Here is a 27,608-nt window from a genome sequence, read left to right as displayed (position 1 = left end):
GTAGAGCTGGGGACAGAACAGACCGACAGGTCAGTGGAACAGACAAGCCTAGAAATAGATCCATGTAAATACCGTCAACTGATCTCTGACAAAGGAGCAAAGGCACGACCAGATGTCTCTTCCAGAAATGGTGTAGGACAGCACTACCTACTTCTTTTTCCTTTTCTATGGCCACACCTGCGACATATGGATGTTCTCGGGCTAGGAGGTGAATCGGAGCCACAGCTGATGGCCTACACCACAGCCATAGCAATGCAGGATCCCAGCTGCATCTGGGCAACACCAGATGCTTAACTCAGCGACCAGGGATCAAATCTGCATCCTCATGGATAGTAGTAGTCGGGTTCTTAATCCACTGAGCCCTGAGCCACCATGGAAACTCCGTCACTATTATTTCCACATTTCTTTCTTTTCCTTCCTTTCTTTCTTTCTTAAGGGCTGCACCTGCGGCACATGGAGGTTCCCAGGTTAGGGGTCCAATTGGAGCTATAGCTGCCAGCCTACACCACAGCCACAGCAACACCAGATCCGAGCTGCATCTGCAACGTACACCACAGCTCATGGCAATGCTGGATCCTTAACCCACTGAACAAGGCCAGGGATTGAACCTGCAACCTCAGGGTTCCTAGTCGGCTCCATTTCTGCTGCACCACAATAGGAACTCCTGTTTCCACATTTCTTAATTTTCATTTGCAGAGTGTCGGAACCCCCACCCCCTCCCCCTGTCCCAGGCCAGGCAACCCTTCTCAGAGACGGGACGTGCACAGCCCTGTGGATGTTGAAACGAGGAGGAGGATAGGGAGGCAGAGCTCCAGCTGTGCTTCTGTGCCCATCAGAGCTGGGAGACTATGCAAGCAGGCTGGGGACGGGCATGTAGGCTGGTGACCCGTGTCACTGCTGGTGACACATTAACTGATGCAAATGACTCTTCTGGGGGAGCGAAAGAGAGTTGAACTTGTGATGCTGTGGGGGGTGGGGGGGATGCTCCCAGACTGCCCCAGACTCAGAAGTTGTCGACAGCTCCGGCACCATCTGTGGATAGGAAACCTCATCTCTGTGTCCCTAACGAGCTGTGGGATCAGGTCAGTCACACCCTCCCCAGGCACCTGTCTCAGCCTCTGAACAATGACAAGTCTTGGTGACACCCTTTGACCGAGGCCCTCTTCACCAGCCTAAGGACTCCCTGATTTTCACCTTAATTCCTTCTTCCCTTTTTTCTTGGGGGAAGACATGAAATAAACAAACTATGGTTATTGAGTCCTTCCCAGATGATCAAATACATATTGGTAAGAGGAAGTTAATGCCTGCAAAATTCTTGGGCGAAATCTTTGTCCAGAAACAATGCACATTTGAAGCCCGGGAAGGCAGAGAGGTGAGCCTTCCTTCTGAAACTTGTGAGGGTGCAAGTTTTATTATGGCTGGGTGCATTCTGGTCCACCATGACACCCTAAAGGTCACAAGATAGAGGTCAGGGGCCTTCTTCCTGTCTCCTGATTATGCTAACAGAGCTATGGGCTGGGGGCAATAGCTCTATGTTCCTCCGTTCGTACTGCTTTACTGTCTAAGCACCAAGGGCTAAGGCAGAAAGCGTCAGGACAGCGTGGCCCAGGGCTGTCCTGAGTAGACAAGAGTGGCAGGTGAATCACTTTTGATTGGTCTTTGTATTTCGTTTCTGAATCATGTGTTTCGTTCTCTTAGGAAGAACTCAAGCAGGCCTGCTCAGAGAAGGGTGGGTATTTTTTCTGATTTCAGAAAAGAGTCCCAACAAAGGATCAGGACGCCCCCCGCCCCTAGTCCAAGCGTTCAGCGAGTGTTTCCCTTTGCCCCCAAACATAGCATATTGTCACGGGGCTCCAGGAAATCATGCATTTATAACAGGGAGGTTGCCTTACTTAGGGTGTTTCTTTCTGCAGGGAAATGGCTAAGCTTCTTGCAAATTAAACAATAAAACACTGGGTGTATTTCCATTCTGTGGGTGAAGTCAGTTTTAGTTGGGGTTGGATGGTTCAATAATTAGGGCCACCGGAAGAAGTGATTCACTGAATAACCTCTCGATAACAAGAAAGCACTTGATACACCATTCAATAATATTTTTCTCTCAGTTTTCCAGTCTGCAAACATACCCACGGCATACAGGCTCTTCTGTATGCCAGACCCACAAAAACAAGCGCGTCAGTTAGTTACTGCTTTGCTGTGATTTTCTGACAACTGAAGGCCATAGTTAATGCTGATATTCTGTAGATAGACAGGTATTCAGACCTATGTGGCTCTTTTTTCTTTACAAAGGTATTTATTCTTGCAAAATCATTTAAATACACATATTGAATACTTTAAAAAATTCAAAAGAGGAAAGGATTCTGTGTATGTGTATACGACACATTGAATTTTCCAGGGCTTCTACCAATATCTTTCATCACTTGGCTGATGGAACTGTGTATTTGTTCCAGGTACTTACAAAAATACAAGAGATCACTTTGAGAAAGGGGGGGGGGCTTCGAACATCCCAATTCCTTTGTTTTGTAAATCAATCTATAAAATTTAGCTGTGAAAGCACTTTATACTGGTAAAAAGGAGGAAGGCAGGTGAAAGCGATACAGGAATACAAAGTAGTTCGTTAATTTAAGTACAGGAATACAGATACTTTGTTAAGAACTGGGGAAAAAAATCATTTTTCAGATGGTAGATACATACTGCTCTCTGGTTTTCAAGACCAAATCCTTAAACTCATCATGGTCTACGTTTAACGAAGGTACTGCCTTTGAGTCTCTACTTGCTGGCCCCATCCCTGTTACACTGTGTGCGCCCTGAGTCCGAACCCGTGCAGAGTGGCGCTAAGTCCCAGCTGGAGCGCCGACACCTCCGCGGAGGTTTACACCGCGTCTACTGTGGTTCCCCAGGGCTAGGTTCTGGTTTGCAGTTACAAACGGGGACAGCTGCTTCCTTGACATCCCTGCGGTGGGGAGGCCACAGAGGGGCTACCTGGGTGGAGAAAGGCCACAGGGCTGTCAGGGCTGCCGGAGCCCGGGAGCTCGCAAACCAGGAGTGCCCAGGTGGGGGCGGAGCTTGCATCAGGGCCGCTCACCTGCTGCGTACCTGGACCCAAGGCTCACCCAAATCTCCTGCTCTTCCACGCACACACCCTGCATGACTGTGGGCGCGTGGACACTCAGTTTCTTAGGTATGCTTGTACTTCACAGGCTGGGGCCACTCTGAAGGTGGAGTGCCGCATGGGTTCCTTACTCTGTTAAGCTGGGAGTTAAAACATCCCAGAAAATACGGTTATTTTCTTTTTCATAAAGAATATGCCATCGAAAAGAAAAACCAAATAGGTAATCGCATATGTACTCCTTATGTCTAAATGTACTTGTGTGTGTCTCTGTGTGTGTGTGGTGGGGGGAGTCGGGGAGGGGGAGGGGCACGGCTCGCTGTAGACCAGCACACACTCATTACGGTCTGTTTATATTGCTACTGCAAATTCTAATTAGCAAAACGCACGGCCTGTGACAGATTCATGAGTCCATGTGAGAAATAATGTGCCTGAGTTTCTAGAGCTTTATAGCTGCACCAGGAACTTGGGCTCCGTTGGCATTTTCTGGCTTAATTGTCCCAGGGGGTTGTCTTGCATTAACTAACAAATTATCTTCTTCCACTAATGGAAGTTCAAACAGGGATCCATCTCATGAATTTTAAAATCCGTTTCCCTAGGATGATGGGGTCTCTGCGGAGAGGCAGTGGAGCAGTTAGGCGGCCGGGCTGGGCCAGCAAACCACCAGCGTGTGCGTTCTGGGTCCGCTAACAGCCCTTGGGCCTCTGGTGTCTTCGAGCCCCTGCAGGGACTGCCTTTATGTCCCTGTCTGTAATATGGGGGTGATAACAGTACCTACTTCAGAAGGTGGCTGTGAAGATTATATGAGCCCGAATATGTCACATGCCTAGAACATGGACTGGCATAAATATATTTATACCACAAATGCTCTGTAAATATTAGCTGTTATTATATTTATGACTAGTTATTATATATGATACACATGTTGAAAAATATGTACTCCTAAGCACAGGTGGGGTCTCTGGAACAGATTGAGCTTTAACATAAAAGGCAAATTTTGGAGTTCCCGTTGTGGCTCAGTGGGTTAAGAATGTGACACAGTGTCCGTGAGCATGCAGGTTCAATCCTTGGCCCTGCCCAGTGGGTTAAGGCTCTGGCATTGCTGCGCTGTGGTGTAGGTCACAGACATGACTTGGATCAGTGATGCTGTGGCCGTGGTGTAGGCCGGCAGCTGCAGCTCCGACTTGACTCCTGGCCCCAGCATTTCCATTGGCCAGAGATGCAGCCATAAAAAGGGAGGGGAAAAAAGGCAAGTTTTAAGGACTTTGGTTTTGATGTGAAAATGATTTACTTGGCAGACGATTTTAAAATTACTAAGTGATCACTGCTTACAAAGAGAAAAAAAGATACAGAAAAATGAAAAGACTCAAAAATCCTAGTTCTTGGCACCTTTGATGTAACTAGGAATAACTCTTTGATAATGCTTTCATGTATTTTCCAATTTTTAAAGTATACTTCAGCGTGATTACTTTTATAATTAGAGAAAATATGAGTGGACTTTCTTAAGAATTATAAGTGCGTTTTCTACCACCTGACATGGGTATGGTGTAGATTCTCAGCATGTGTCACGGGGGGTAGCTCTCTGGCATGGAAACCCAGAGGAAGTGTTGGATGGAAAGTAAGGTGCTAGCTTCTTTACTCTCCTCGACTGAAACTGGCAGGCTTGGGCACCATGAGGAAAGCGGGACCAGGCACAGGGGGTGGAGTCATCTCATCAATCAAAATAATGCAAATGGAGCCATTCTTTAAACAAAGAATCAATAACCAAAATATCTAAGAAGGGAAACATCATTAAAGCAAAAAAATTTTTTTATAAGATGAAAGAAAAGATGATTAAATACAAGGTTAAAGTGATTTAACAAAACCAGTGGTGTACCTCTTCCAGGGCTGTGTTTGCATGCATGTCCTTCAGAGAAATGAAAAGCCCTGGGGCTGTCAAAATACATCAGTATTTACACCATGAGATCAATCTTTTTTTTGCTCTTTTTGTCTTTTTCTAGGGCTGCACCTGCAGCATATGGAGGTTCCCAGGCTAGGGGTCTAATTGGAGCTGTAGCCGCTGGCCTACACCACAGCCACAGCAGCGTCAGATCTGAGCCGCATCTGCGACCTACACCACAGCTCACAGCAACACTGGATCCTTAACCCACTGAGCAAGGGCAGGGATCGAACTTGCAACCTCATGGTTCCTAGTTGCATTCATCAACCACTGAGCCACGACGGGAACTCCGAGATCATTCTTTAAGAGGACATTTTGTGAATGAATATTCTAGAATTTGTAAAGGGAAAATGTAAAGGGGACTCAGTGATTTTAATATGATCTAGCTTCTCCTCTGCTTTCCTCTTAGAATGATTACATTTGCTTTTAATAAGAGAATGAAAATAAAGAACATGGAAATTATTGAGTCATGACGACTATTCAAGACAGCTAGTCAGCACGGAACCGATACCAGAATAGTTGCCAAAGGTGCATCTATTACTGGATAAGCAAGAACTTCACAGCATTAAAAGTTTTATGATTCTGCCATACATATATCAGTTAATTTTGAAAATACATGGGGAGCTTGGCAAATATCATGTCATTGTGGTCAGAAATATGGATTCCCTCTCTAGAAAAAAATAAGAAAAGGAGGAAAAGAATCATTTTTTCTAGTTTTTCCCCAAAGGCAAATATATCAATGTCATAAATTTTATACAAGAGGAGGTATGCATGTCTGAAGAAATTAGAATTAAGCTATCTATTGTAAAATATCCAAGTATCAGACGTTAAGCATCTGTAATAACTGCTATAACATCCAAGATGGCAGTAGAACAATATGGAACCTGGAGAGTAGACTTCCACTCACCTTCAGGGTAGAGCCTATCACAGCCAGGGGAAGTGCACCCTGGAGAAGGAAGGGAGGCTGGTCCATGCCTAAAATTAAAGGAAATATCCACAGCAAGTATTCGGCCCTGTGTGTGACACGGAGTAAAGGTTATGTCATAACCTTTATTATGTGCATTGTTAGAACAAAATGTGTTCCATATTCCTGCTTTTTTCCCTCTCTCCCTCTCCCTATTTATATATAAATTAGTATACGTATAGATATACTGTGTGTGTGTGTATATAAATGACCAGGAAGGTCAATGATGCCTTTAGAATTCTTTCAAATCTTGCACCACGTCCCATCCAGCTTGTAGCCTCCACCTTCCCAGAAAGGAACCTAGAGAGATGCACACATGCTTCGAACTATGTGGGTGTGGAATTCTGGGGTCCTGGAGTTTGGGATGGGGGGTGAGGGGAGCATGGTCCCTGCTCCACAGGGAGATGTGTGGCCAGAGGAAGGCCCAGGGGAGGCTTGCCTGTTTCTAAGGTTTTGGACAGGCAATGGATAATGCTCCATTTCAATGAGTGGGGTTGGATTTGGCGTTCAGGTACCTGGCAAGCTCAAGTTTGCGAACACTTTTGGATGGACAGTATGATCTAGAAAAGAGGCTAGACTGTGACAAGCGGGGCTGATCTCGTCTTTGGATCTCAATTTCCTTAGCTGCAACATGAGATCTGAGCAGACCACTTCTGCAACCCCTTCCTACTCTTAACCCTTTCATATGGCCTGTCATTACAAGAGAAAAAAATGAGTATAACTAGTCAAAGGAGGAGCCATAAGCAACCAAGATGTTCCGCAGTAGGCAAGGGATTCGTAAACTGTGATAATCCAGACAACAGAATATTTGGTAATGAAGAGAAGTGAGCTATTAAGCCGTGGAGAGACATGAGGAATCCTATGTGCCTGTTTCTTAGTGGAAGAAGCCAGTGAAAAGGCTATATATACACTGAGATTTTTAAATTATATGACATGGAGATAGAAAAAAAAATCAGGGTTGGCTGGGGGGTGGGGGTGTGAGGGCAGCACAGGCTGAGGGCAGAGATTTTTAAGGCAGTGAAACTATTCTGCATGATGCTATAATGGTGAATGCATGTCCTACACCTGTCAAAACTCATAAAATATTCAATACAAAGCCTTCAGTATCAACTCTCCACTTCAATAATAATATATAAATATGACTCATCAGTTGTAACAAATGCATTTCACTTAAGCGAGATGTTGAAATAGGGGAAACTGTGAGGGTGGCGAGAGGAAGGGGGTGTCTGTGGAAGTCTTTGGACTTTCCACTCAGTTTTTCTGTAAAAGTTAATCTCTTAAAAAACCCTAGTAGCTATAGACTAGCTGATGCATTAAAAGTAATGCAAATGTACAAGACTAGAAGAAAAACAGGCTTTAGATTCGTCCTCATTTGGAATTCATAAAAATATTAATAATGACTGAAGATGGAGACTCTTAAATTCCACTAAATTCTAATGTTTATTCACCCAGAAAGGTAGAAATTACACAAAGAAGGCAGCATTGCAGTTTCTATTTAAAGTACGGAAACTATGACTTCAAAAAACACATCTTTCTTTTGGTTGTGTCCACTTAAAATGACTGTAACTGCTCTTCTAAAATTTTTTTTTTCATAGTTTCTTGGAGAATTAGTTTATGTCTTTTAACCTAGTAACTATCGAGGATTTAAGAGCTCAGTCCCATTCTGGATTCATACCATCATTATAAAAACGGCGGTGGAGGCGACACAGTAAGTTGATGTCAGCTTATTTCCTTGTCTTGAAGACTTTTCACCTTTCCAGGTTTCATCCCTGGGGAATTCGCATCGCACATGCTCTCCACACTTCGGCCCTTAGACGGTCCCTCGTGAGTTGTGCTTCTATGTCTCAATCCATCCTTACTGGAGCCCCGCCCATGGGTCAAGCCCCTTCCTCTCCAGTGTCCTCAGACCCCTTCTCGTCTTTCTCATTTCCAGCCCAGGGCTGCGTCCTGCTTTGCTGCGGTGATCACCCTCTCTCATCTCTTCTTCTCACCTAGTCTCTCTGCTGCCACCTCCTTATGCTTCATCTCTCAGAAGGGACCCCTCTCCTTTATCCTAAATGCCTTTCTCTTCCAGAATCTTCCTCCACAGATTCCTTCTCCCTCCTTGTAACTCTTGAACCCTGTGATCCTAACAAGTGTCCATGTTCAGAAATGCTCTCTGAAAGACGGCTGTGTAGCTACTGAATCCCCCGCCCCTCACTCCTTAAGACTCTCTAACCTGGTACCTGTCCTCAGCCCCCAGAAGGATGCTCCCTTCTGTTCCTGAGACGACACACTCCACAGGCAGCATCCTCCCTGCCCGGACCTTGTGGTCCCCTCTTTCCTGACATTCTTCCCTCTCCTGGCTTCCCCGAACCTCCCCGAGGGATCCACTCCATCCCCGACTTTCCCTCCTCCTCCTTCTTCTTATGAGGGGTCTTGACTTTGGTTTGGTCCTTGACCCTCTTCTGTGGGTTCTCACACTTATTCCCCAGTTTCAACTACCACCTGTTTGTGAAGAGTCCCGTGTTTATCCCTTCTCGGGCTGCGTGCTGTTGCTGTTGCTTGAATAGGGGAGTGCCCCTCTGTGTGCTCTGCTGTAGGAAGAAATGACTGCTGGGAATGCTACATGTCAGGCTGCCCTTTGCTACTGATGGGACGTTTTTCCCAAGACTGTCAGCTGAGAAAAGGACCCAAAAGTGACTAAAGTTTGGATGTGGGGAGACTAGGGGCAGGTGAGAATAATTCTGCCATCCAGGTAGAGCGTCCACGAGGTTGCAGTGGGCTCAGATCCTAGGAGCCCAGGGTCAAGGGGAGATCACGGCCTTGAAGGGCAGAGAGAGGCAGAAGCGTGGACAGCAGGGGGCCGTCCTCTCCTCTGCAGGGTGACAGCACCAGCCTTTCTGGCCTTCAGGATGCTGGCAGACATGCTGCAGTCGGCCAGTGTAATTTACCAAAAGACCATTTCTGGTTCATTTTCTTCCCCCACAGTCCCCACCCCAAGCACAGTATCTAGAATTCTGCGGGAAAAGAGAGAGAGGAAACAGGCTCCTTGATACCAAGAGGAAGTACTATTTCAACAGAGAAACCAAATGAATGCATGTGAAGGCAGTCACCAAACAGACCAAAGCACGGGAACAAAACTGCCTGTTCAGGTCTTGGCAGCTGCCAGCAGGTGGTGAGAGATGGTGGTACCTAAGCGGGATCTGGACACTGAAAGACACTGTGGAGAGATCCTCTCTGAATAAGCCTTCAAAGGAGGGCCGAGGGACAGAGGTGAGAGGGCTAGGATACCCTTGAAGGTGATGCAAAAGGCTTTTGTTTTTAGGGAAGCTGGTGTTTGAGGCTTTGGGAAAACAGCTGATGGAAGAATGACTGGCGATGCGGCACACGAGCCTTGAAGAAACAAGTCCCATAAAAGCGAGCGAATATCTGTGAGCTTAAAAAGCAGGTGCGTGGAATCTCAGACTCAGCAGGCAGCACCTGTTGTCCAAGAATTCCTGCATACAGGAGTTCCCATCGTGGCTCAGCGGAAACAAATCTGACTAGCATCCATGAAGACGCAGGTTCGATCCCTGACCTTGCTCAGTGGGTTAAAGATCTGGCATTGCCATGAGCTGTGGTGTAGGCTGGCAGCTGCAGTTCCGATTGGACCCCTAGCCTGGGAACCTCCATATGCCACAGGTGAGGCCCTAAAAAGACAAAACAAACAAAAACTCCTGCCTATTTGGTCATGAATTGCCTTTTATCACTGGTGTCTTGCAGGGGGTAGGACCTATAGCAAGCTGTTTGAGTACAGCAGGAATTTACCCTGCCTCTACTGTAAATTGACTACATTTTTGACAAAGTGTGAATTTAACATCTGAATCACAGTTTGGTTGCACAGAAAAGGCATCCAAAGCAGATCAAAGTGACGTGCAATTTCTGAAATGACAATTTTCAAGCATTCTGAGTATCAGAAAACTGCCAGCATGCTTTAAAGAGACTTATCAGTTACCTGTGAATGGGGACAGCACAACAAGTGAATTCTTGTCTTAGATCATGGATCAGGGTTTTTGAGGATGTGGTTTATGTGGCTTCTCTTCTCCTTGCTAAAATGTGGTAACTGCCAGCACTCCTAACTCCAGTGGAGGGTTTATGGATTAACGCGTTCGTGAGCGCCTCAGCCCGAGTGGTTTCTGAATAAAATGTTCAACATTAAAAACCTTCTGGCAGTCTTAGATGGATCTTGCCTCCAAACTACGGCAATACTAGAATGACAGACTTTTTTTTAAAAAAACTGCCATGCCAGAGGAGTTTTTCTTGTATTTCAAATAATAATAACTTGCAGTTTGTATGGCACTTTCTCCACAAAGGACTCAAACTTTCCTGAAAATGCTATTTAAATAAAAATGTTATCCGTTTGGAGGCAAAGGGGGAGAATGAGGTTACAAAGAAACCCTAGGTGACTTGTTGAAAGTTACAGGGAGCGTCAGGAAAACACTCATGCTCTGAAATCACAAGCAGAGGAATGACCTTGGTGAGGCCAGCCCGGAAGCTAAGGCTTGTGTGTTCTATAAAGGGAAAGTGAAACTTGCCCCCTCCCCCATAAAAAGAGACATTTTAGAGTAATACTGACAAAGAAGGGTTGCCTGGTCCAGGCGGGGAGAGTGGGAATCGAGCGCAGTGGTGTAGACATGCGAGTTAACACGAGCATCCCAACTCCTGGCGTCCCGCTGGGCAGTCTTTGCATGCGGGGCTGCAAATCTGTGGGCCTGCACCCACATTCAGGCTGGAGCAGGTGAAAGGTGCTCATGTGACCTAAAACACGTCTTAAAGGATTTCGATACAGATGGGCGTTTTCAGGGGTCAGAGGAGACACAGGTGAAGGCAGACCATAGTCCACCTTTCATTTCTAAGGAAAAACCATTTCCTTAAAAAGTGTTAGATGCATCTTTTCGTTTTTTTTTTTTTTCTTTTTCTAAGTCCCCAGATGGAGCCACGTGTGCTAAACCCACATCACCAAACTGAGACTTAATACCTAAGCTATTTGTAGTTCCACCTTCCCCAGGGATGCAGTCTTAATTGCAGAAAGTCTGGAACTTTCTGGTCAGCGCTGGGGGAGAGACCCTTCCTCCCCTAGGGGAACGTGACCTAGCCTGACACAGCCTGCCCTTCCCCTCCCCCCCCTGCCCCCAGCCCCCCCGCCTGCTCCTGGTTCCCACGGCACAGAGCCCCTCTGAGCTCCCTGCCAGCGGGGATGCTCCCCAATTCATGACTCATCCAATAAGAACCATCAGAACTTCTCATTTACTCAGGTCCATTATGTGTTTCAACAGATTTGGTGACGGCGACGGGATCCAGAGAGAACTTCTGATGGCTTTGGGGACAATTGGAAACAGAGGTAAGAATGCTTTAAGTTCCCTTTTCCGGCTGTTGCAAGGGCTCTGGTTAAAGCTCCCCTCGGCTTTGAGCTCTGCTCTTTGTGTAAATTAAACTGGTCTAATTTAATCGGCTTTGCAGTCCCCATTTGACTGGAATCCCTGGTTCCACGCGGGGACCTGCTGGTGGTTTGGTCCTCAGTCCCCCATTTGTCTGTCCTCAGGTTCCATGCTGGGACCTGCTGGGGGCGGCTGTGGTTCCCCATGGTCTGGAATCAGGCTCCAGGCCTCATTCTTTGGGGTTTTGCTGGTTCAGTCCCAAGCTCCATGTTGGGAGCTGTTGGTGATGCGTCAGGTCTCTGCCTTGGCTAGGCTGTCGGGACATCTCTTGGTTATGCTGGTGTGCTAAGGTGCCCGTTTGGTTGTGTTATGTTGTTAATGGGAATTTCAGAAGAAGAAAAAAGGTGGGTGTGGATTGAGCATTTAAAAGCCGGTAAAGCACTTAGCATCCAACCCAGAGCCTCCTGTACGAGGAGAAGCTAGTCATGGGATGGGTTAGAGCGACACAAGGTCACCTGCCGACACAGGTGAGGTCCATTTCCACAGAGTGAGGTCCACTGTAAAACACCATACCACCCCCAGCCCCGCAGCACAGCCCTCTTGGGCATGCACCTGCTCTGAGTGACCCAAAAGGATTGGCCAGAAAAAAATGAGACCTGTAAATTCTAAAGAGTTAAGCATGCCACTTGCTATTTATCTAAGAACTGTAATTCCAGAAGCTGTAGATGTCTACAAAAATGGCCAAAATCTTGCTAAAGAGAACTTAAGATTGTTGTGGGTCCTGAGGACTTAGCTTGGTAACTGTCAGGTTGGGGGGCCCCCCAAATATGGCTGGTCAGAACTGGCTGAACTACCTTTGTGGCTAAGGGTCCTACCAAGCTCTGTCAGCCCTCGGGGAAATTACAGTGGCCATTCTGAGGAAAGTTCCAGTAAGTTGAGATTTTTAAGAAGTACACTGGAAAGGAAGGGCTCCCAAATCAAACAGAATGGGGACACCTGTTTTAACTGGCACACACAAGCCTTCGAAAGGCTTCAAGATGCCAGCGTAGCTGCACCGAAGAATTTATTGCAAGAGGCTAATGAAAAATTAACGGTACAAGAAGTACCTAAAACAGATGCTAAGATGGACATGACAGAATTCCTACTGCTCCCCTCTGCCCTCCTTTATTAGAATACTTATCCCAGCAATCTGGTCTAAATTGTCTTTCTACTCTATAAAGAGACCACAAGAGCATAAATAAAAATCTACCACCAGCCCCCCTTACAACTACCTTCAAAGGTGGGCCGCCCCCCCAGGGGCCCCTCCCAGGGCCGTCGTGATGGGGAGGGATTTGCTGCTAAACTGCTACATTATTCCCTTAAGCAGCTAAGGCAGACTTAAAATTAATGAAAAATTAATTTTTTTCTGGTGGACACGGGAGCTACACTTTCTGCTTTAAACCTCACTCCAGAACCTGCAGGGGGTCTCAGGGGAACTGGCAAAAGCCAGCAAGGATGGGATTCCTACCAGAGTTAGCACTGCTGTGGCCCCTGCAGTACATGGAGTAGAGAGGAAAATGTGACAACTTTGGTACCCACTTTGGGGGTGCCCCTTAAGTCCGAGGGGTGTTCCATACCGCAAGAAATAGTTACTGCTTGTCCCAGCTGAAAACTGGCAAGATATTTACAGGGCGGTTTTTGTTGTTGTTGTTTTTTGTGCTCTGTGGTAAGAAGTTGGTTAGAAATTAGAAGCTGATAGTCAGAGCCTCCTAGGAATTTTACGGCCTCTTCCTCTCAGCCAAAATAAAACTGTGTACACCCCAGACGGAATGAAACACCTAAAGCCTTTGTGGGAGGAGTTACTAAAACATTCCAAAGGCAAACAGCTCTAAATCTAGAACACAGAAATCTTTTGATTTCCACCCTCTCCCTGATATGAAAGAAAAAAAGCGAATTGAGGAGAGTCGAGTTGGAGGGGCTGGATCAGCCTATGACGTCATTTAGGCTGCAACCCAATTCTTTGAGAAATTGGGAGCCACTGGCATTATCTGACACATTTTGCAAAATGAGAAACTCAGCTCTAGAGGCAGTTCAAAATCTAACTAGTCCTTGTACCAACCCCCAAACCTCCCATATTTATCTCAAAAAAACACACATATGGATTTATAAAAAATCTGGCTGTAGGAAACCAAAGTCCGTGGAGGAACTTGCATTCTAGTGCTGTGCCTTTGAGATGTCAATGCCGTATAAATTTTAGGGAGATAATTCTTATCAGAAGGAAAATGAAAGGGGGAAGGGTCATTTGAAACTTAGGTGAATAAAAAAATCTTTTAAGTGTCTTCCCTGCAAACATCAGTAAAAAGCTTTAGCCATCTGAGCAGGTAACCTGAACTTATTCCCTCTACCAGGTAAACAACTTCGATCCAGCTTCTACGATAAGCAGGGACTTTCATGTTATTGTACCTGATTCATGGTAGTAATTTTAAAGCGAAAGCTATAAATTCTCTGTTTGCACCTGTCTGTAGGTTTATGTGAGTCTGTGCATTAGTGTTGTATGTGTATGGTATTTTCACCCCCTCATAGTATTACTAAAATTGTAAAAGAGCTCTACTTAATTGATTTGAAGATGATTAAGTATTTACTTGAATTAAGTATTTGTGAAACTCCCAGAAATACACAGGCGTACCTCAGTGATTTTGTGGGTTCAGTTGTAGACCACCACAATATCACATTAAAGCAAATCATGAATATTTTGGTTTCCTAGTGCATATAAAGGTTATTTTTTATACTATACTTTAGGCTATTGAGTGTTCAATAGCATTATGCCTTAAAAATGTATGTACCTTAATGAAAAATACTTGATTGCTGAAAAATGCTAACCATCATCTGAGCCTTCATCAAGTCATAATCTTTTTGCTGGTGGAGGGTCTCACCTCACTGTTGGTGGCTGCTGACTAAACAGGTAGTGGTTGCTAGAGGTGGGTTTAGTCATGGTAATTTCTTAAAATAAGGCAACAATGAAGTCTCCTCTATTGATGGACCCTTTCTTTCATGAATGATTGCTCCACTGCAGGCAATGCTGTTTGACAGCATTTTATCCACACAACTTCTTGCAAAATTGTTGTCAGTCCTCCCAAACCCTGCCACTGCTTTATCAACCAAGTTTATATAATATTCTAGATGTTTGGTTGTCATTTCCACAATCCTCACAGCAACTTTACGAGAAGTAGATTCTAAATCAAGAAACCAGACTCACCAAGAAGAGGAGAGAAAAAAACCCAAACAAAATAAGAAATGAAAAGGGAGAAGTCACAACTGATACTACAGAAATGCAAAAAAACCATGAGAGAATACTATGAATAATTGTATGCTAACAAATTTGACAACCTAGAAGAAATGGACAACTTTCTAGAGACTTACAGCCTGCCAAAACTGAATCAAGAAGAAATAGATCAACTGAACAGACCGATCACTAGAAATGAAATTGAATATGCCATAAAAACACTCTCTACAAATAAAAGTCCAGGACCAGATGGCTTCATGGGTGAGTTCTACCAAACATACAAAAGGAACTTATACCCATCCTCCTTAAACATTTTCAAAAGGTTGAAGAAGAAGGAACACTCCCAAAGACATTCTATGATGCCACCATCACCCTAATTCCAAAACCAGACAAAGATAGCACCAGAAAAGAAAACTATAGGCCAATATCTTTGATGAATATAGATGAAAAAATTCTCTACAAAATTTTAGCCAACTGAATCCAACAACATATAAAAAAGATCATACACCACGACCAGGTGGGATTCATCCCAGATGCACAAGGATGGTTCAACATAGCAAGTCAATCAATGTCATACACCACATTAACAAAAGAAAAGTCAAAAACCACATGATCATCTCGGTAGATGCAGAGAAAGCATTTGACAAAGTCCAACATCCATCCATGATAAAAACTCTTACCAAAGTGGGTACAGAGAGAACATACCTCAACATAATAAAAGCCATTTACAACAAACCCACAGCAAATATAATACTCAATGGAGAAAAGCTGAAAGCCTTCCCACTAACATCTGGAACAAAGACAAGGATGCCCACTCTCACCACTGCTCTTCAACATAGTACTGGAAGTCCTAGCCACAGCAGTCAGACAAACAAAAGAAATAAAAGGCATCTAAACAGGAAGAGAAGAGGTAAAACTGTCACTGTATGCAGATGACATGATACTGTATATAGAAAACCCTAAGGACTCAACCCAAAAACTATTTGAACTGATTAACAAATTCAACAAAGTAGCAGGATATAAGATTAACATTCAGAAATCAGTCGCATTTCTGTATACTAACAATGAAATATTAGAAAAGGAATACAAAAACACAATACCTTTTAAAATTGCATGCCAAAAATCAAATACCTGGGAATACACCTGACCAAGGAGATAAGACTTATAGGCTGAGAACTATGGAACATTAATCAAGGAAATTAAAGAAGATGTAAAGAAATGGAAAGATATTCCATGCTCCTGGGTTGGAAAAATTAATATAAAAATGGCCATACTACCCAAAGCAATCTACAGATTCAATGCAATCCCTATCTAATTACCCACAACATTTTTCACAGAACTAGAAGAATCCAAAAATTTATATGGAATCACAAAAGACCCAGAATTGCAAAAGCAATCCTGAGGAACAAAAACCAAGCAGGAGGCATAATCTCTCAGACTTCAGGGACTATTACAAAGCCATAGTCATCAAGACAGTGTGGTACTGGTACCAAAACAGACATACAGACCAATGGAACAGAATAGAGAACCCAGAAATAAATCCAGACACCTATGGTCAATTAATCTTTGACAAAGGAGGCAAAAACATAAAATGGGGAAAAGACAGTCTTTTCAGCAAATATTGCTGGGAAACCTGAACAGCTGCATGTAAATCAACAAAACTGGAACACACCCTCACACCATGCACAAAAATAAACTCAAAATGGCTTAAAGACTTAAATGTAAGACAAGGCACCATCAAACTCCTGGAAGAGAACACAGGCAAAACATTCTCTGACATCAGCCTTAAAATGTTTTCTCAGGTCAGTCTCACAAAGCAACAGAAAAAAAAAGCAAAAAGAAAAAGAAAAAATAAACCAATGGGACCCAATCAAACTGACAAGCTTTTGTACCACAAAGGAAACCCAAAAGAAAACAAAAAGACAACTTACAGAATGGGAGAAAATAGTGTCAAATGATGCAACTGACAAGAGCTTAATCTCTAAAATATACAAGCAACTTGCCCAACCCAACAGCAAAAAAGCCAACAACCCAATTGAAAAACAGGCAAAAGACCTGAATAGACATTTCTCCAAGGAAGATGTACAGATAGCCAATAAGAACATGAAAAAAGGCTCAACATCCATGATTATTAGAGACATGCAAATCAAAACTACCATGAGATATCACCTCATACCAGTAAGAATGGCCATCATTAATAAGTCCACAAATGACAAGTGCTGGAGGGGGTGTGGAGAAAAGGGAACCCTCCTGCACTGTTGGTGGGAATGTAAGCTGGTACAACCACTGTGGAGAACAGTATGGAGGTACCTTAGAAAACTATATATAGAACTACCATATGACCCAGCAATCCCACTCTTGGACATATATCTGGACAAAACTTTCCTTAAAAAAGACACATGCACCTGCATGTTCACTGCAGCACTATTCACAATAGCCAAGACATGGAAACAACTCAAATGTCCATCTACAGACAATTGGATTAGGAAGATGTGGTATGTATACACAATGGAATACTACTTAGCCATAAAAAAGAATGACATAATGCCATTTGCAACAACATGGATGGAACTAGAGAATCTCATTCTGAGTGAAATAATAAGTCAGAGAAAGACACATACCATATAATATCACTTATATGTGGAATCTAATATAGGGGACAAATGACCCTTTCCACAAAAAAAGAAAATCATGGACTTAGAGAATAGACTTGTGGTTGCCGAGGGGGAAGGAGTGGGATGGATCGGGAGCTTGGGGTTAATAGAAGCAAACTACTGCCTTTGCAGTGGACTAGCAATGACTGCTGTGTAGCACTGTCTAGTCACTTATGATAATGGGAGAAAAAGAATGTATACACATATGTGGAACTGGGTCACCCTGCTGTACAGTAGAAAAAAAATTGTACTGGGGAAATAGCAATAAAAAGAAAAAAGAAACCACTTTTTTTGCTCATCCATAGAAGTAATTCCTCTCCCATTAAAGTCTTATCATGAGATCGCAGCAATTCAGGCACTTGTTCAGAGTTGACTTCTAATTCCGGCTCTCTTTCTATTTTCATCACATCTGCAGCTTCTTCCTCCAGTGCAGTCCCGAATGCCTGAAAGTCATCCTTGAGGTTGGAATCAGCTTCCTTCAAACTGCTGTTAATGTTCTTCCCACGAATCACAAATGTTCTTAGGGGCGTCTACAATGGTGAGTCCCTTCCAGAAGGTTTACTTTTACTTACCGAATTTACTTTGCCCAGATCCACTGGAAGCATCACCATCTATGGCAGATGTAGCCTTATAAAATGTATTTCTTAGCGATAAGACTTGAAAGTTGAAATCACACCCAGGGGCTGCAGAATGGAGACGGTGCTAGCAGGAATGAAAACAACATTAATCTCATTGTGCTTCTCCATCAGGGCTCTTGGGTGACCAGGTGCATGGTCAGTGAGCAAGCATATTTTGAAAGGAATCTCTTTCTGAGCAGTAGATCTCACCAGTGAACTTGACATGTTCAGTCACTCATGTTGTAAACAGAGGTGCTGTCATCCAGGCCTTGTAGTTGCCCTGATGGAGCACAGGCAGGGTAGATTTAGTTTAATTCTTAAGGGTCCCTATCCCTTTCAGATGGCAAAGGAGCATTGGCTTCAACTTCAAGTTACCAGGCTCATCAGCCCCTAACAAGAGAGTCAGCCTGTCCTTTGAACCAGGCCCTGACTTCTCTTTAGCTATGAAAGTCCTAGATGGCATGTTCTTCCGATAGAAGCCCGTTTCATTCACATGAAAAATCTGTTGTTTACTGTAGCTACTTTCATTCATGATCTTAGTAGATCTCTGGATAATTTGCTGCAGCGTTTGCATCAGCGTCTGCTGCATCAGCTTTCAGTTTTATGTTAGAAAGATGGCTTCTTTTCTTGCACCTCATGATCCAGCCTCTGCTAGTTCAGACTTTTCTTCTATAGCTTCTGGCCCTCTCTCGGCCTTCACAGAGTTGAAGAGAGCAGGGCCTTGCTCTGGATTAAGCTTTGGCTTAAGGGAATCTTGTGGCTGACGAGCTATCCGGACTGTTAAAATCTTCTCCCTATCAGCAATGAGGCGGTTTCATTTTCTTACTCTTGTGTTCACAGGAGAAGCACCTTTAATTTCCTTCAAGAACTGTTCCTTTGCATTCAGGCCTTGGCTAATGGTTGGTGCAAGAGGCCTAGCTTTTAACCTGTCTTAGCTTTCACTATGCCTTCCTCACCAAGCTTCATCATTTCTAGCTTTTGATTTAAAGTGAGAGATGTGTGACTCTTCCTTTCACTAAACACTTAGAGGCCACTGTACAGTTATTAACTGGCTTACTTTCAACACTGTGTCTCACAGACTAGGGAGGCCTGAAGAGAGAGAAATGCGGTTGGTTGCTGGAGCAATCAGAGCACATACAACACTTATCCGATAAATCTGCTATCTTATATAAGCATGGCTTGTGGTGCCCCAAGACAATTGCAATAGTACCATCAAGGATCACGAATTATAGGCCACCATAGCAAAGATAATAGGCCACCATAAAAAATACAATAATAATGAAAAAGTTTAAAATATTGTGAAAATTAACAAAATGGGACAGACATGAAGTGAACAAATGCTGTTGGAAAAATGGCCTCAACAGACTTGCTGAATGCAAGGTTGCAACAAAATTTTCATTCATAAAAAATACAGTATTTTGTGACATGCAATAAGAAAAGGTATGTCTGTAAAAAAAAAAAAAAACTTGAATATGTCTTGATCTCACATGAGCTGAGAATATTTGGTAAAAAAAAGCTAGTTGAAGTTTGTTGGATTAATTAAAGTAAATAGATGCTCAGAATTATTAGCATTACAAAGAATGCAAATGTACTTTATTCTACCTGTTTTTTTTTTTTTTTTTTTGGTCAAATAAATTCATGTCTCTGTTACCAAGTTTTGCAGCAAGAAAAATAGCATGGGGTGATGGCAGACTTGTCTAATGTCTCATGAAGGTTTTTTTTTTGTTGTTGTTAATAATCTAAATATGCATTGAGAACAAGTAAATTAAATAGATGGAAATGGGATAAAAGATTTTAGGTAGATTAACAGTTTCCTCAAAAATTTGTGGCAACCTGAAACTACAATTGTTTACTTCTTTATTTTCACGAAAAATTAAGGGTTTTTAGGATTAAACATTCTAATATTTTTAATTAGGCTACTAGAAATAATAAGGGGAACATGTCCGTAGACAAGGAAAGTAAGATGTGTGATTTTGCCAAAAGAAGGTATGAAGGGAGTTCCCGTCGTGGCTCAGTGGTTAATGAATCCAACTAGGAACCATGAGGTTGTGGGTTTGATCCCTGGCCTTGCTCAGTGGGTTAAGGATCCGGTTTTGCCGTGAGCTGTGATGTAGGTCTCAGGTGCTGCTCAGATCTGGTGCTGCGGTGGCTGTGGTGTAGGCCGGTGGCTACAGCTGTGATTCGACCCCTAGCCTGGGAACCTCCATATGCTGTGGGTGCAGCCCTAGAAAAGACAAAAAACAAACAAAAAGAAGATATGAGGAATAGAGATGTATTTTTGATGAGGAAGAAGAAAGTAATTTTGTCCTAAAGTGAGAGTGGTTATTTCAGAATGGGGAAAACACAGGGGAAAAAATTGTAGGTGATTTGTGGGAAAAAAAATCTTGGGAGCTGAATTTTATGCATAGTCAAGCTAGCTATGATTGCAATGGATTGCAATGAATTTAAGTAAAAAAAAATTTTCAGTCAAAATTAGAACTGGTTTTCTGTTTCTTAAAAGGAAAAGTTCTTTTGGACTATTTGTCTACTTCTGTTAACAGACTGTGAAAGAATTTTCAAAATAACTTCCTGTGATTCCCATTATCTTGACAAGGTCTTCGATTCGTTAAAACTGAATCTTTTCTATTAATAAGCTAAGATTAAAAAAACCCAGTTATTTAACTTTCTGTACTTTCCTGCGAAATCTTCAATTTGTCACTTTGGTTAAATGGGTAACTGTTATTTCATAGTGACCTATAATCCTATTTCACCAAGTATTTTTAAACCTTTCAAAGTTTTTGACAAACTTCCCCCACATCAAATTCTAAATGATGTCTTCTGACCTCAAACCAACCTTGATATTTTCCAGAGGGCCCCTGGAAGATTTCAAAAGATTTGTTTTCTCTCCTTATAAAAGGAGATAGTACACTCACAAGGTTTATTTATTAGATTGCACGGGAAGCACTGTCAAATAAAGTCATACTAAGCCCCCTTTCTGTCATATTTATGTAGATATACGTGTTCTCAAAACTGATATGTCCTGTTATAATCATAATTCCAGTTACTATCTTAAAATATAAATCATAGGAGTTCCTGTCGTGGCACAGCGGGAAAGAATCCGACTAGGAACCACGAAGTTGTGGGTACGATCCCTGGCCTCGCTCAGTGGGTTAAGGATCTGGCGTTGCCATGAGCTGTGGTGTAGGTCGCAGAGGCTGCATTGCTGTGGCTGTGGTGTATGCTGGCGGCTGCAGCTCCGATTGAATCCCTAGCCTGGGAACCTCCATGTGCCACAGGTGCGGCCCTAAAAAGGCAAACGAAACAAAACAAACAAAATATACATATAAATCATAGAAATAACTACCTTTTCTTTTCACATAAACTTTCATCAGCTCTTTAACTATAGTCATTCAACATTTTTAAGTTTTTGTCATTTACAGAGAGTTATTATTTCAGGTGCTTTTGCAAAAGTATTTTGTCAAAAGTGCTTCATTTTTGAAGAGACTCATGAAAAGTGCTCTAGCAAACGCAGGTTTCTGGTAACTTTAAGGTCATACAACAGAATGGGGTGAAAATTTCCAGAACTGATGGAAAAAAATGGGACTGAAGCAGCACAAGAATAAGACGGGACCAGATGAACCGAGGGAGATGATTATAATTTTTATGTCGTCTTTGAAACGCGGCTGGTACTTGAACGTTTTGTTTCTCCAGATTTGAGATTTCTTTTACGTTATCTGAATTCCAGTTTGGTAAAGTAGACTTTGGTAAACAGAGGTGAAACACTTCCTTTTTCTCTCTGATTCCTCCAGAATTCAGAAATTCTTGAGTATTCTTTTTATGGCAAAGGAGTTAGTCACATAAGTTCAGTGAGAACCTGTTCTTATAATGGACACAAGTGGATACACTGGTTAGGTCACCAAGGCTTTGGAATGTTGTATGTGAGATACGTGTGTATAGGCTCAGATGTGACCAGACAGCTTGAAATAACTAAGGTTGACTTTAGGGAGGCCGAGAGGCCTCTAGGAAAAATGGGACTGGTACTCTTGTACCAAGGGTCTTGGAAGCTTACCAGGTGAGTGAGATAGGAGGTGACTTCCTCGTAGGCTCAGGAATTTCAGTCTATTTTTAGAGCTCAAGGAGAGAGGAATTCACCCAAACTTATAGGTATTGTGAGACTTGGGTCTGTCTTCCGGCCTCAGAAGCTTTAAACAGTCCATCTGAGGTTCCTCTCCAGCAAAGCAGTTTTTTGTTTTGTTTTGTTTTGTTTTTTTATCTTTTTGCCATTTCTTGGGCCACTCCCACAGCATATGGAGGTTCCCAGGCTGGGGGTCTAATCGGAGCTGTAGCCACTAGCCTACGCCACAGCCACAGCCACTTGGGATCTGAGCCGCATCTGCGACCTACACCACAGCTCAAGGCAACGCCGGATCCTTAACCCACTGAGCAAGGCCAGGGATCGAACCTGCAACCTCATGGTTCCTAGTCGTATTCGTTAACCACTGAGCCACAATGAGAACTCCAAAGCAGTCTTTAGAAGAGCATATATGGTCAATCACTCTTCTTGCTGCATTTATATAATTAATCAGGCCAAGTTTAATGTAAACAAATTAGGTTTGCTGTAATTACCTTTGGTTTAAAAAAAGGTGATTAGACAAAGTTATGTTTGTATCTTTGTAGCTATTAGAGTCTAATCCTGCTCATTGTTTTTGCGGTTTTGCTATACACTTGTAACCTGGATTAGACCTTGAGTAGTTCTGTTTCCCTCACGTAATTGGCTATGACTCTCCCAACTATCGTTTCCACTTTTCTCTCACCTTTCTCATTTGGAATCACCGTGAACAAAGCCTGCCTTTGAGTCTCCTTGGAAGGGATTTTACCAGATGCTCCTCACTAACCAGATGGGAGCCAAAATGCAGGAACTTGACCCTGGGGTATATTTCCCACCCCTGAAGAAGTCCCCACCTGACATCAGGTCCTGTACACCCACTGAAGACTCAAGATCAGAGAAGCAGCCGGTGTCAAGGTAAACTGCTGGGAACCTAAACATGTAACCCTCTCTCCTTCACTGTCTTTCCTTTCCTCTGACCTTGGCCTGGAAGGACACCACCGTCATCCATCGCGCTCAGGCCGTTGCTTGGGAGTCTAATCTTTTTAGGCTGCTAGGTTTGTCATCAAAAACTCTGATCTGTCCACGATGTTAGAGACCCCGGGTCTCTGTTCCTCTCAAGGGCTGACAACCCCGCACCTGGGGACCTTTGCATCCAGCTCCATGCAAGGAAGGGACACGAGGCAAGCATAACTGACCCTTCCTCGGGCAGGGCCTTACTTTACTAGCCAAGACAACACTTCTGCGGAAGCTGAAGCTCGGTTACATAAAATACTGAACAAGCCCCTTGGCTCAAAAAGGTGACTCTCTCAGGGGGTTCTGTCTTTGACTTATTTGGTTTTGATTGGTTTGGGACTTGGGGCTGAAGAGCACTCCAGAACAGGTATCCTACTATTCAAAGTTCCTAGCAGTTGCCCTGGAATGCTGTGCTCTTGCAAAGGCTTTGCATGCATGTTCACAGCCACTGACTGCCAAGTAAATGATCTCCTCCTTAAGGCTGGAATTTCAAAAAAGGAATGAAGAGAATGACTGACTTAAAAATTGTAACCCTGAACCCTGTGACCTGCAAACACCCCAGATTCAGTAAAAACAAAAAACCATCCTGACCCGTGAATACCACCTAAAGGATCATCAAAAACCAGGAGAATTTTCGCACGGTAGCTGGGAGCAGTGCTAACGCCTTCAATTTTGAGCACATCCCCCAAGTAAACTGAGGGCCCGATCAAAAGAGGGAGGTGATTTTTAAAAAAGTGATTCAAATGGAATCACTTGTGCCTAGCACCTCCCACCCCACCCCCACCCTGTCTCCAAACCAAGACCTAATACTTAACCTCACTGTCGTTCCAACCTCCCCAGGAATGTAATCTTAACCAGTCAGCCTGGAACTTCCTGATCAGGATGAGTGAGGAGGATATTCATCTGGTAGACCCTTCATCCCCTAAAAGTAGGTGACTTTGCCTGAAACAATCTACTTTTTCCTTCTTGCTCCCGCTTTCAGCCTATAACAATCTTCCATTTCATATAGCTTCTCAGAGCCTTCTCTTTGCTCGACAGGATGCTGCTCAATGTATGAATTGTTTTTTAAAAAGACAATCAGACCTCTCAATTCACTCAGCTGAATTTGTGCTTTAGCACTTTCAAAACTCTTATTTCCCCCAGTGTTATCAGAGATAGAGAAACATTGGGTACTTGAGTTGTTGAATTTTGACTCTAGCATAATTTAAAGAGAGGAAAACTACTTTTCTATGTTTTTTTTCTTCCCTGTAGGTGAACATTAATCACCACAGAGATGACATGTCACTAAGATACTTAGTGTCTTACTAGTGGCCCTTATCTGAACAAAGACAGGGTGAGACGGAACACTGTTCCCAGTTTCTAGCTGAGTGGCTTTAAGGCACTTTCTTAGCCTTAGTTTTCTCCTGGGTAAAACGGAATGATAACATTTACTTCATTGGGGTTAACAGAATTAAATAAGATAAATTAAGTCCTTAGGAAACTATCTGGCACAAAATAGGCTCTCAAAATATATGCTGAAGCAAGGATGGCTGCTTGCATGCCTTTTTTAGTAAAAGAAAAAAAAATCATTCTGGATGACAATGTGCTCATCTTAAAGATTCAACTTTCCAGCTTTCCTTGCAGCTAGAATAGTCACAGAGAGGCAAGCAGCAGTTTTTTTTTGTGTGTGGGCCTTTTGGAAAAGTGTTTTTATAAAGACTAAGCTGGCGTGGAGTGGTTCTATCCTTTTTTCTCTTCCCCCATAGAATGTGGCTGTGAGGGCTGGACTCCAGCAGCCACGTTAGACTGAAGAGTACCTTTGAGGATGGAGACCTCATGCAATAGATGATGGAACTGTCATACTTGCTGTGAATCCCTTAATATCTCACTCCTTTAAGAGAAGAACACTTCCATCCCTTAAAGACATTATTATTTTCTGACCCTGTTACTAGCCATGTTACTCCACATTGAAACAATTCTAAAATTGGGAGATGGCTTCTAGTTTTTAAAATAATTTTGTGTATCAAGGAAACAGAGCATCTAAGTACTAATGGTATCTTAAAACCAAGAAAGCAGAATACTATTCTTCTAAGCTAAAACTTTTTCTTTTTCAATTTACTACTTAGAATCGGGTAGGAAAAGGAAATTGTTTACTATTAATCCCCATATAGTTTTAGAGTTTTGTCTATTTTTTGGGGAAACATAATGCTTATTAATAGGTCCACAAAACCATTTGTTGAATTAATTTTACAGTGATCCTGTAAAGTAACTTGCGAAGTGTATTTTTAAGATTTTATGATTAATTTGTTTCTAGTAGATTTTAATTTGTTGGCACAATTAAAAGATTCCTCCCACAGACACACTAAAAGCAATTCCTCCTGAAGAACTCAGGGATGACGGAAGAGCTTGTGCACAAGAAACTGAGGGACTGAAGCCCAGCATCAACAGGAACCACCTCTGACTCAGTGATGTGCAGGAGGGAGGGTACCACTCAGAGGCCTGTGCAGAGACCTGCCCACCATGGCGCCCAGTGATTTAAAGCGCACTTAGACTCTGTGTGGAGCAAATCCATTTACTAACCTGAGGCATCTGTCAAATGCGTTAGGAACTGCTGGAATTCTCTCCAGGGTCGGGGTGCTGTGTGTAGATGCGGACAACCGAACACTGTAGCCACCTGCCACGGCCACTGCAGCGCGCCACAGACCCACACCAGCTACAGCCAGGATGGCCTTGGCGTGGTGTCTCCTAAGGCCTCTGCCTTATTCTGCTCCCGCCATTCTGCCAGGTTGGCCACAGGATGCCCTTCCCAGGGACCTCTTTGGCCCTTATCCACTCTTGATCCAGCCTTCCTGTCAAGGAAGCCCCAGGTTGGCATGCTACAGAAGCCCCCAGCCCCTGCCTGCTCCAGCCAGCTTGCCAACGCTGCCCAGCTCACACAGGGGATGCTTCTTACACAAAGCCATCTTTAAAACAAGGAGAGGCATCTGGGTTTTTGTTTGTTTGTTTTTTCCTATTTCATAGAAACAAACCAGAAAGACAAAAAGGGGCAACAGAGGAATATGTTCCAAATGAAAGAATAGGATTTTTCCTAGGATTTTATCTTAATGACATAAAGATAAGTAGCTTACCCCATCTAAGAGTTCGAAATAATAGTCATGAAGACACTGAACTCTGGGAAGAATGAAGGACCACAATGGGAGCTTTAACAGAGAGTCAGAGAACAAAGAACCAATCAGCAATGAAGGCTAAAATAACAACTACAGGGAAGCAACAGCAGCTTAGATGCTGCAGAAGAATGGATTAGCAAAATAGTGGAAATCACCCAAGCAGAAGAGCAAAGAGAAAAATTAAAATGATAGTTTACATCTGGGATAACATCAAGCCTACTAACATTTGCCTCATAGGGATCCCAGGAGAAGAAGGGAGAAGGGATGAAAAAGCCCTGGCTTGGGGAAGGAAGCAGACATCCAGGTCCAGGGAGCACAGAGAGTCCCAGACAAAATGACTGCAAAGTGACCCACAGCAATACACACTGTAATTAAAAATGGCAAAAATTAAAGAACAGTAAAAGCAGCAAGAGGAAAGCAATTAGCCACATACAAGGGAACCCTTCTAAGACTATCAGGTGAATTTTCACCAACAACTTTGCAGGCCAGAGGCAGTGGCATGATATTTAAAGTTCTGAAAGGGAAAAAAACACAAAAAACAACCCCCCCCCAACAATCCTTTAAACCAAGAATACTCTAACTGGCAAGCTTACAGGAGAGATCAAGAGTTTCCCAGACAAGAAAGAACTAACATAGTTCATTACCACTAAACTGGCCTTTACGAAGACCCTTTAACATTTTTGGGACATGAAAAGGCCATAACCAGAAATATGAAAATACATAAAAGAAAAAAAAAATCTCACTGCTAAAGACAAATATATAGGAAAGGCTGTGGAATAGCACTTAAAAAGCTAGTGTGAAGGCTAAAAGACAAAAGTAGTAAAATCAACTACAAGAGTAGTGAAGGGATATAGAAAGATATAAAACATGAACAGACAGATAATCAGTGACGACACAATCAGTAATTAAAAAAACTCAATAAACAACAACAAAAAGACCTCAATAAACAAAAGTCTAGAACCAGACTGCTTTACAGAGGAATTCTGCCAAATGCATATAAAAAAAGAGTTAACACCTATCCTTCTCAAACTCTTCCAAAATCTGAAGAGGAAGGAATAACTCTGAACTCATTCTGTAAGGCCAGCATTATGATACCAAAATAGACAAAGACACGACACAAAAATTACAGGCCGATATTGCAGATGAATATAGATGTAAAAATCTCAACAAAATATAAGCAAACAAAATTGAACAAAATATTAAAAGAATCATATACCATGATCAAGTGGGATTTATCCCAGAGATGGAAGGATGGTTCCTTCCATCTCTGCAAATTAATCAACACGATACCTTATATTAACAAAATGAAGGGCTAAAATCAAATCATCTCAATAGATACAGAAAAAGCACTTGACAAAATTCAACATCATTCGTGATCAAAACTCTCATCAAATTAGGTATAGAGGGAATATGCCTCAGC

General features: G+C 43.0%; 1 protein-coding gene and 1 long non-coding RNA gene across 18 annotated transcripts in view; one reads left to right on the top strand and one right to left on the bottom strand.

Annotated features, from left to right (window-relative positions):
- PRKCQ (protein kinase C theta) overlaps positions 1-27,608 on the bottom strand; it is a 153,941-nt gene that overhangs the window by 34,000 nt on the left and 92,333 nt on the right. The window lies entirely within an intron of this gene.
- LOC106505203 lies at positions 9,610-25,877 on the top strand. 2 transcript variants are annotated; one of them, XR_001299377.2, is made up of 5 exons: positions 11,180-11,371; positions 17,740-17,862; positions 22,765-22,943; positions 23,883-23,970; positions 25,366-25,877. It is a non-coding gene; the product is annotated as an uncharacterized LOC106505203 (long non-coding RNA). The 2 variants fall into 2 exon arrangements; XR_002336420.1 differs by lacking the exons at positions 22,765-22,943; positions 23,883-23,970; positions 25,366-25,877 and adding an exon at positions 9,610-9,672 and having other exon boundaries at positions 11,307-11,371; positions 17,740-18,872.

The sequence above is a fragment of the Sus scrofa genome, chromosome 10 (genome assembly GCF_000003025.6).
Source record: "Sus scrofa isolate TJ Tabasco breed Duroc chromosome 10, Sscrofa11.1, whole genome shotgun sequence".
In the NCBI taxonomy this organism is placed as follows: Eukaryota; Metazoa; Chordata; class Mammalia; order Artiodactyla; family Suidae; genus Sus; species Sus scrofa.
Note: the sequence above shows the minus strand (reverse complement) of the source record. Positions and strands in the feature narration are given on the sequence as shown.